General features: G+C 40.9%; 1 protein-coding gene across 3 annotated transcripts in view; it reads left to right on the top strand.

The window, feature by feature from the left end:
* SLC44A3 (solute carrier family 44 member 3) overlaps window positions 1–10,767 on the top strand; it is a 144,233-nt gene that overhangs the window by 50,995 nt on the left and 82,471 nt on the right. For 2 of the 3 annotated variants that reach the window (XM_042466151.1, XM_042466150.1), the window contains exons 2-3: window positions 5,507–5,616; window positions 9,547–9,707. The gene's annotated coding sequence lies outside the window, so the exon portion shown is untranslated. Of the gene's footprint in view, window positions 1–145; window positions 250–5,506; window positions 5,617–9,546; window positions 9,708–10,767 lie in introns of those variants that run through there. The other variant, XM_042466149.1, reaches the window with a different exon arrangement.

Raw genomic sequence — 10,767 nt, 5'->3', positions numbered from 1 at the left:
CTGAATTCTGACTTGGTAGAAATAAAAAGATCAGACAATGTCTCTAGTGTCTTTTAGTTCTCCTCCTTTACCTCAGTCAATATTTGTTTTGCTACAAAAGAAAATCTAGTAAATGTACCTTACTCTTGTCTCATATTTCGTTTTAGAGGGCTCAGATGCATTCATATGTCTCGTCTACATGGATGAGTGCCATATGTGAACTCCAGATTTCCTCTTGACACTCTCTGTTGTTTATTACTAATAGTACAGGTACTGACATATTAAACCCAAGTACAGGAAAGCTTACTCACATTTGGATAAATTGTCTCTACAGGCACATCTATTTTGTACTTTGTCTGTTTCCGGTTCACGTTCCAGATTTTGTCTGTCTATTTTAACGTGTGCTTTGCTTTGACTATTGCAAACTATGGGCGATAAAGCCATTCAGAGTGAATCAGAAAATGGGGTTCCCCATGTTTCAGAAAGTTAGCAAGTGAGTTATTAAAATTTCCCTGAATAATACTATAAGAATATTCCTGGCTAATGTTATCACAAAAATAGACAATGAAGATGTGATGCCCCTTTCACTCACTCCACTCAGTATTAACCCTGGGTTCCTGTTCTCCACTCCTAAACCCATCCTTGGGTTTGCTCTAAACAGTACCTCTAAGGCTGTTCCAGATATGGACTAGTTTATATGTTCTTTAGTATTCCAGTTTGCATGTGGCTGAGACTCAGATAGTCCCCCCAATAAACAACTTAAACAGAACTTAAACTACAAGAAATAACTGTTTGTTTAATAAAAGGCTGCCGCAGCTCCATCCTATGGATTCCTGAGATTTGTAGCTTCTCAATGTATTTAGAATACTGTACCAGAGAGCTCAGGTGCCTAACCGAATGAAAAATCCTAGGATCCCACTGCGGCTATGGTAATTAAAGTAGAATCAAAGTGGTACATATAACTTTGTGGTGAACGAGAACAAGCATCAGTGCCAGCTCACTGTGTTACACCAATCTCTTCGCTCTTTCTATCAGACACTTCAGACACAACTCTTGTTTAGCCTGAGGCCCTTTTACACTGGACATTTATATTGTAGTAGTATGATTCCACTTAAATGGTCAATGCTGCATTCCATGAAATCCTGGTGTTTGTAGTCTGGTGAGGCTGTATAGCCATCTAGCAGGGAATTCTATATGCACCTCCCTGGATTGCAGATCCCAGGATTCCATAGGATGGATCACAATAGTTAAACCTGAATCATAGTGTACGGATTGTATACTACAAAATGGTCCCTACATTTTCATATAATCTGTCAAATTTTTCTTTCCACAGCAGATCACCTTCTCAATGGAGAGATGTGATTGGTCAATTCCCTGTGTTGGACAGGCCCTCTGACTCTGCTGCTAGTCCCAATAGATAATGCAGTGAAGTACCAATAATTGGAAATATTTCGTCTAGAGAATTAAAATTATTTTCTTGTTCTGTGGAGCATAAGTAAGAATAATATTCTAGAGTATTCTTCTTTCCTTGCCTGAAAGAAGAGCCCTCCCCTTCATCCACCATCATCCACAGGGAGAGAAATGCAAGCCATCCAGCCTGGAGGGAGTGAAATGGCAGGCCCAACGCCATAGGACCTACCCTTAAGAAGCAGAGCCCTCCCTCCGGTCCACCTGCCTTGGTCCAATCCTTAGAGGGAGAGATGAACTCCAGGACCCGATGCCCTTCTCCACCACCATTCCCTACTCCGTTTGTGTCATGTCTTTTTAGATTGTAAGCCTGAGGGCAGGGAACCATCTTATTAAAATGACTGTATGTACAGTGCTGTGTAAATTTACAGCACTATAAAAATAAAGCTGCTTAATAATAATAATAATAATAATAATAATAATAATAATAATAATAATAATAATAGAGTAGCATTGAATTTTGAGAGCCAGTGTGGTGTAGTGGTCTGAGCATTGGACTATGACTCTGGAGACCAGGGTTTGAATCCTGCTTGGCCATGTAAACCCACTGGAGTCAATTCTGAGGGGGACGTAGGGAGCTGCATACAAGGTTGAGGGGAGAGGAAAGTTCTGTTGTAGAAGTCCATTCATGTGACATTTGATTTTTTTGCTAACAGTACCTCCTCAGGACTGAGTAGTGGTCTTAATGTTGGAGCAGGACTTCAAGAAACCAGGGTCTGGATCCTTGCTCAGCCATGGAAACCCACTGGGTGATCTTGGGCAAGTTGTACTGTCTCAGCCTCAGAGGAAGACAATGGCAAATGCTGTCTGAACAAATTTTGCACACAACATCCCCCCTTCCAAAAAATACAACCCTATGATAGATTTGCCTTAGGGATGCCATTAGTTAGAAATGACTTGAAGATACACAAAAAGGTATTGAATGGGAAGTCCACAGTTGCATGCTAATGTAAACAAGATGCCATAGCAAAATGCCAGTTTTACATTTCATAGATTTGCTTAAAATCTTCCTCAACCTGGTAAACCAGTTCAGGATGATGGGAACTATAGTTCCTCACATCTGTGGAGCACCTATTTGGAAAGACTAACTTAAAACATTAAAGATGTGCAAAAGAGTCCTTGTGAAAGCTCCACATGACAAATATCACACCCATTCATTCATTAGGTTATTGGGCATACGGAGAAGCCCAATCTTGGAAGTGGTAATGGTGGTGGTGACTGCATAGCAGAGAAGCTATCAAAACTGTTCCATGGCTGTGTCAGAAGTTGATGGGGGCAGAAATGCTTGTTTGTTTTTTAAATGTGTAAATCATTTTTACTGAAAAAAGAAAGCAAAAATGGAGCTGGAGAGTAGCACCTTTCTTCATGCCTTACCTCACGGAGCACTTCAATTCTCTTCCCTCATGAGACAATTTTAAAAGTGCATCTTTTGTCTAGCTGGAAAAATCCATTTGACAAAAGACATGCTTTTACAACCATCTCCCATGGGAAGAGAGCTGAAGCGCTACGACATCGTGCGGTAAGGCACAGATAAAGGTAGGACTCTCCATTTCCACCTTCTTTTCTTGTGTGATAAGGCTCTATGTATTGACTAGCACTGTGTCATTACTAAGGCACATCCAATCCTTAATCCCAAGAGTTAATTTGGAACTATTTTCCTTATATTTTTTTAAAGTGAAAAGTAAACATCTACTTATTTAAATGTATGTGTGCACTCAGAATTTGTTGGGAAGGGCATAACGTAAACTTGAAACAGTGTTCAAGGCTCTGGTATGCATATGTAAGGCAAGGGTCACACTTTGTGGGTAAAGGACCTGCTTCAAATGTTAGCACATTATGCTTGCCTGCAGTCTGGTATCAGTAACTATTCAAACCACAATAATGTGGTTTTGATAGTGAATCAAAGTGAGACTGTTGGGTTGTGAGTCACCATTAGATGTCATCCGTTCCAAAACACTGGGATCCCATTTCAGTACTGTATTGCCTTTTGATGTCCCCATTTTCATGTAAGGGCCATTAAGCATGTCATTGCAAACACAGAGATAGTGAAAATATAGAAAGGGAAGCCATAGCCCTTTAGTCTTGGAAAGCCTTTCGAAGAACACATTTGGAAGAACAAGGACTTCTTGTCGTTATCTGATTATAAGTCAAGATAACAGGGTAATGTCAAAACCATACAGTATTAGAGCTTAAAAACAGTAGTTGGGTCTATTATTTTAATTTGAGTAGTTGTCTCTATATTTTAGCTGCTGATATTGTGGTTGATATGATGATTCATTGCCTTAAATATGCAGATTTCAGTATTGCAATTCTAGGCAGAAATCCAGTTGAATGTCAGTGGAATGGAAGCCCTTGCCCATGTAGTTATATTGGATTGCTATTGTCAAAATAGTAGTAGTAATTGTCATTGTGAAAACGAGATATCTACATCCATAATGAGGCATGGAAGCACTGGAAATGGAGAACTGTTCATGCTATGAGGTGTTGTGTGAGAGGTATGACACAATAGAATCTTGGCCCTAAAATCTAAACAAGAAGAATGTCTCCTTTCATTACTGCCATTCCTGAAAATGTTAGTCCTTAAGGTGCTACACGATCCCTTTGCGTTCCTGAAAGTAATAAGTGATGAAATGGAACAAGAATTACTGCATGATTGCAATTCTTACCAGTAGTAGAGGATGAATTAAGAGATTTGTGGTAGTTGTGAATCAAGTGGCATCTGTTTTTCTTTTTTCCATAGTTAATTAATAAGGTTTGTGTAATAAAGATAAGAGCCCACTAAAAAGAAAAAAGTTAGATAAGAATCTGAAGCTATATGTCTGTTGTCATTCCTGCCTTATGAACTCAAATTCTATAATTGCCAGCTACTCTGAAATTTTCTTATTAATAATGTTCAGCTTTTGTTATTTGAAAAATTAAGTTAAATTTTACTTAAGTTAATTTGTTTCAGGAGAGGTCTTTATTATTACCTTTTAAGGAATTCCATTGTGGCCCTAAAGCATGTCAAGAACTGAAGATGAATCATTATTAATGAAACTAAGAGTTTATGAGTCAACGTCACAACATCTGGAGAAGGGATTATTATTGGATTATTTTATGAAATTATTTTATGTGTCACATAAAATACTCTAAAGCATGTGGAGATTTTGCCACTGTGTTTTCTCTTATAACAAGTATATATTTTATTTGGAAAGGAAACTTGAACGTTTCTGTACTTTTGACCCCAAACCCATTCAATTCAAGAGCAGTCCACTCTTACTCATCAGTATCCAGATTAGGTTGTTAAAACAAAAAATGCCCAGGAGTGTAAGTTTTAAAAGAAACCATCCAGTATCATAACTATCATATTGTATGGCAATTGCATTGCATTTGAGTGAAATCACCATGGAGGCAAGGATTTTAATAACAAAGTACATTTAGTTTCAATAACTATTCCTAGTAGAAATTTCACAAAGTTTTCATAATTTGAAGTTTGTTGTTTGCTAGAGCATCACATAAATTTTGCTTTCTTAAAGTAGAAGAAAATGTCCATCTGTCACGAATCAGCTATTTGTTAGTGGAAGGCAGACTGTACAAGGCAAAACCTTGGCTGTCATGCAGTGATTCTAATTTTGATTTGAATAGGAGCTCTTAATTTCTAGAAAAAAGTAAGCCAAGCATCTTGAGAAGGGAATTTTTGTAAAACATACATGCAAACTAATTTGTAGCCCAGTTAAGATAAACTAGGTCTCTATGAGTTCATTTATTTATTTATTTATTACCTCTTCATATGTATTATATTAGATAATTAAGCCCTATTATAATGATTTGGAGTAAGTCACAATGAACTCATTCTTTTGATTTCATAGCCTTTAATGTAACTGTCTTTAAGTAATCTGGGGTCATCAATTTTAAGTGTTTTTTTCATATAGTATTGTGATCCCCTCATCCACCTGTGGGGCAGGATTCACAGTATAGTTATTAAAAATGTTCATCAAAGGTTTTATGATGCAGAAGACAGGGATAATGAATGTCAGTTTTATTCAGTTTCCCCTTTGTTTTTCTTTTCCATCCAATCTAGAAGCAGGAATCCCAGTCCTGGAACCAGCTGAATCAAGAGAAGAGAGCAGCAAGGAAATGAAGATACAGTAATTGTCAGGCAATTCATATAATTTGGAGGAATTTAGATAGGTGGGTTTTAAAAAATATATTACTTACATTTAGAGTTCTAGTGGTTTCTCCTTTTCAGAGAAAGACCAAAAGACTGTCATCTATGCTTTCAAAATCTCTTGGCTTGGCTACTGCTGTGTGTTCTGTAGGTTGCAGTCTCTGTTTGGACATTGCCATGTTTGGACAAGGGAAAGTGTAAAATTGCGCCTCTATTGAGAAAAATCATTAAAGAGATAAATACCAATAGCTGCCAGGAAATTTCTAGGTACCACTTATTTCCCCCCAGCATTATCACTCCAAACCTAGGTGGTCCATTTCTTATTATGGTCCTGTTGGGCCATTCACTCATTGCTGGGATGGAAGGCTGAAATAGTATTAATTTTTTCTCCCATTAGCAGTGAGTGTCACCTACTTGTTTCCATATCTGCAGTGTGAAAATGTAGTAGCCAGCATGGTTCTCTGGAGATCAGGGTTAGAATCTCCATTTGGCCATGGAAACTCACTGGGTGACCTTGTGCAAGTCCCACTCTCTCTGCCTCAGAGGAAGGCAAAGGCACACACAGACACTGAACAAATTGTGCCAAGCAAACCCTGTGATAGGTTTACCTTAGGGTCACCATAATTCAGAAATGAATTGAAGACACACATCAACAACAAAATGTGAAAATGCATAAATTAATCATGTTCCCATATATATCATTTCCACATCCTCCTAGGGATATCAGGGCAGCATGCTATAACATTTCATGTAAAATGGGTTAACCTGAGAAACAGCGAATTAGACAAGTCACTATAGAGTTTATCGCATGGGGCTTAAACCGCTCCCCAGCGCGTTCTAACGGGGGCGAGCGGGGGCGCGCAAGGAACATGATGGGCACCGGATGGGGCCCAAAACGTGACTTTATCGCACGGGGGGACGCCGCCGCTGCCGCTGCGCATTCCCATCGCGTCCCAATTCGGTTCCAGAGGGCGCCATTTCTGGGAACTGTTTCAAAGCGTCCCCAGAAATGGCGCCCTCTGGAGCCAAATTGGGACGCGATGGGAACGCGCGGTGGCAGCGGTGGCATCTCCCCGTGCGATAAAGTTGCGTTTTGGGCCCCATCCGGCACCCATCGCGTTCCTTGCGCGCCCCTGCTCGCCCCCGTTAGAACGCGCTGGGGAGCGGTTTAAGCCCCATGCGATAAACTTCTATGTATCAAACGTCATGGCTGAGCAATGATCTGGAACTCATTGTCTCCAATTAAAATCCAACACTCTGCCTGACACTCTACTGGCTTTATAACTGAGGCACAACTTGCTGCAATTTGTATTTACTGATTTCCATACAAATATTTAGTCTCGTCATTTGAGTTTTAGAGACTATCATAGCTACCCCTCTCAAAATTGTTACACTAGTCTGGTACATTCTTGGAAAGCAGCAGCCGTCATCCTCTGCCATTGTTGGAAGTATTTTTAGTAGCTGTTAGTTTATTTATAACCCCACTTGAATGGAGAGACTCATATAATAGCAGCTCAGAGGATGAGTCGACATTGTATCCAGGGAGAAGGCTGAATAATGGAAATGTTCACATCTGGAGGACATCATATGTTAACCTAGCCAAACCACACCTCCTCAAAACACATGCTGAATGGAACATGTTGTCCTGAGAATTTGCTTTGCACAGGACACTTCCACAGAAATTTGAGGGGGAGATGTATTTACAACAGACTTCAGGAGAGCTACAACAGAGTAGGAGGCATGTGAATCACTCCCTTACAATGTGAATTGAACCAGACCAGGCTAGCCCACTAAGTAGTGCATGTCTGCTCAGAGGTCCATCTTGGCCTGATATGCAATGTCTTTCAGTATGCCAGAGCTAGAGCTTTGAAACACTGGCCCACCATCAAGTCACTTGAATGTTTATCCTTTAATTTGAGAAATTATATGGATATCATCCACATTCTGCAAGTCTACTGGAGTTACTATGCTTCCTTGTGTGACATATATTGTATTTGGTCCCATGTGTATTTGATTATCCTGGCTTCTGAACAACTCTCAGGGAGGGGAGGGAGAGAGAGAAAAAAATATATGTGTGTGAAAGAGGGGTGTAGGCAATTTGGGGGTGGTTTTAAAAGCATTCAGTAGCGACTGTGGAACCTGCCAATTGAGGTTTGGCTCTTTTATGGTTAGACTTTAATTTCAAACCATGGAAAGTCCCCCAGAGTTCCAAGCTGGAGCAACAGCCATGAGAACTTCTCCCCACACTGCTGTTCCTTGTTTCTTGGGAAGTGGCCACAGAATAGTTGAAGATGTGCATCATCACTGTAATGTGTAAGTAGCTGGTCGTGAGTCTGAGAGAATGCCCACACCAAGCATTGGGGGGGGGGGGGGAAATTAGCTCCAGAAGAAGCTTTTACTCCATGGTTCTGCTGAATGTATAAACCAGCCATGGTTGCATTTGATACATGCAGCCCTGTCCCATTCATGTGCCCAACAGGATCATGCTATGTGCTTGGTTATTTGGTTATTTATGTATGTATATGTCTTTCAAGTTGCCTGTTGACTTACGGCAACCCCATGAATTTAAGAGGGTTTTCTTAGTGCAAGGAATGCTCAGATGTGGTTTTTCCAGTTCCTTCCCTTGAAATATAGCTGGGACTAAAAAGGACCCTGTCCTTTGCTTGCTGACTACTTTCCACTTTTGGCATCACCATGACTGTCTGGCTGAGCATGCTGCATGTTGGCGTGTTGTAAGTGCTGGAACAGATTAGCATGCCTTTTATCTTTGTCACCTTATGGACCCTTCACAGGTTACTGCTGTAAAGGCAGAGATCACATCCTCTTTAAAACAAACAAAAACACAAAACAAAAAAAAACAACAAAACACACACACACACACACACACAATGTAGGCTATTTTTATTAATTCACAGTATTTACCGGGGTCTCAATGCATCTCACAAGAAATAAAACAATTTAAAATTAAATCACAACAACAACAAAAATATAATACAGCATAAAAGCAATCAGAAGAGTGAAAACAGTTTTAGACTAGGGCAGATAAAAAGATATGGGAAAATAGAAAGATGGTGCTGGCAAGTCGCCTCTGAGGGGTAGGGTTGCCTGATCTCAGGGCCTGAGCTTCCAGTTTTCATCTCCAGGCAGGAGACAAGGGCACAAATGCTCTTGGGCTTTTGGGGGAGTGGGGGAAGGTGGGAAGGCTCATCTTAGCTCCAGACAAGAAGAAACAGCTATGTGAAAATCTACTGGTCACCTTGGAGAGAGCAGTTTGCTAACATTTTGCAAGGCTTAATTGATTATTGCTACAATTTGAAAATACTTTTCAGGAGGCTTACGTATTCACTGGGGGGGGGCAATACAGACCACTCCTAAGGGGCAGCCTGCAGCCTCCTCTTCCTTTGCCAGATCAGGGCCACATCAACCACACACCATGGCTTTGATCTGGCCTTTCTGCAGTGCAAAACGGAGCCACAGAAAGCAGCTCCTTTCTGCATTGCGGAAGGGGTGCCATAACTGCTGGCACTGCAACTTTTCTGTGCTCCTTTGGAGCTACGTCATCTGGATGCAGTGCCAGAGGAGCGTCGTGACACTGCCCACCGTTTGGTGGAGTGTGCGGTGTCACACCAGCATGGGGATGGAGTTGGGGCATGTGTCGTGCAGACACCACATCCCCACTTTGCCCTCATGCCGGCCTTTAATGACAGCCTATACAGCCCCTAAGTTAGCTTGTTCCTTCCTTCCTGGTCATTGTGACTTATCAACTGCTTTGCTCTGCTTCTGCTTTCTGGCTAGAAGCCTGTAGGCTAGATTAAGGGTAGGTGAAAAAGAAGAATCCCCTCATTTCACCTTGAAATTTTCACAGGGGTGTGTCTGTGTATCTGTCTGTCTATTTGAATGACAAGCTGTGTGAACAACTAGTTGGTATTTAATGCATAACACTTGATCACCAGGAGCCACCTCTGCATATCAGGCCATGGCCCAGAAACCTCAGGGATGATTCTGAACTGGCACCGCTCCTGGAGAGTGTGTTTGGCACCCAGAGCAACTCTGCTATACTTGCTCCACAGGGATAGTTGAAGTTGGACCTCCAAAGATTTCAAGTTTCAGACAGGTAAATGTGGAGAGATACAGTACTTCAATTATCCTGGCCCCAAGGCATAATGATCAAAACCAGCAAACTGGAGTCTAGAAGTGGTCTGAAATCCAACAAAGACAGTGAAAAACAGTTCCCCATTATCACCTGTCTTGCAGCCATATTCTGAATGAATGAGGTTTCCAGATATTTTTCAAAGGCAGTTTACAAAGGCCTTGTACCATGTGTTGTGACTGTAAAAACCAGAGGTCAGCTGGACTTGGATAAATGAGGTATGATTATCTCTGTTAAATCAAATTCACATACCTTCCAACATTTCTCAGATGAAGGTTGGGACATATTAAACAGAGGCTGGATGGCCATCTGTCAGCGGTGCTTTGACTGAATCTTCCTGCACCACAGGGGTTTGGAGTGGATGGTCCTTGGGGTATTTTCCTGTTCTATGATTCTGTAGTATGTGGCAAAGCAACACTGGTGTGTGGTTAAGATGGCAAAAGCTATTAATGAGGAAGGATGTGCAAACTCGGAGAGGATAAATATCCACTTCCAGTAGCAATATTTTTAGTGTTAGAGGTCCTGTGACCCTTAAAAACATTTTTAAAAACACTATTGCCATTTCATGGGAAATGATAAGAAAAATGGTTAATGTTGAGGAGGCATTACAGGGTTGGGGAAGGGCTGTAGGCCACAAGGAAGGCCTTGAGAGGGCCACTTGCAACGCATGTGCTGCATTTTGCCCCATCTCGTTTAGATGAAGTGCAAACTCATTTTAAAACAGGTTGGATGCCATTTGGACATCACTCTTGTTGTTTGAATTGTTTCAATTCCATTGTGTTTCATATATTTCTTTCTGCTTGCATATACTAAATTAACTCTTCCACTGCCTCACCTGCATGAGATGCAATGAATAGAACTGGGTGTCATACACATGTTTATGGAATCTCATTTCAAATATCTAAGTAACTTCACTGGTATCTTGTATGTTGTTTAAATACATGGGGAATAAACAGAGTCCTGCACAGACTACAAGGAGTCTGCAGGAATCCCTCAACACAATCTTCTGGGATGGAACATCCAA

This window comes from Sceloporus undulatus, chromosome 4 (assembly GCF_019175285.1).
Source record: "Sceloporus undulatus isolate JIND9_A2432 ecotype Alabama chromosome 4, SceUnd_v1.1, whole genome shotgun sequence".
Taxonomy (NCBI): Eukaryota; Metazoa; Chordata; class Lepidosauria; order Squamata; family Phrynosomatidae; genus Sceloporus; species Sceloporus undulatus.
The sequence above is the reverse complement of the archived record's forward strand: the minus strand, read 5'-3'. Positions and strand labels throughout refer to the sequence as shown.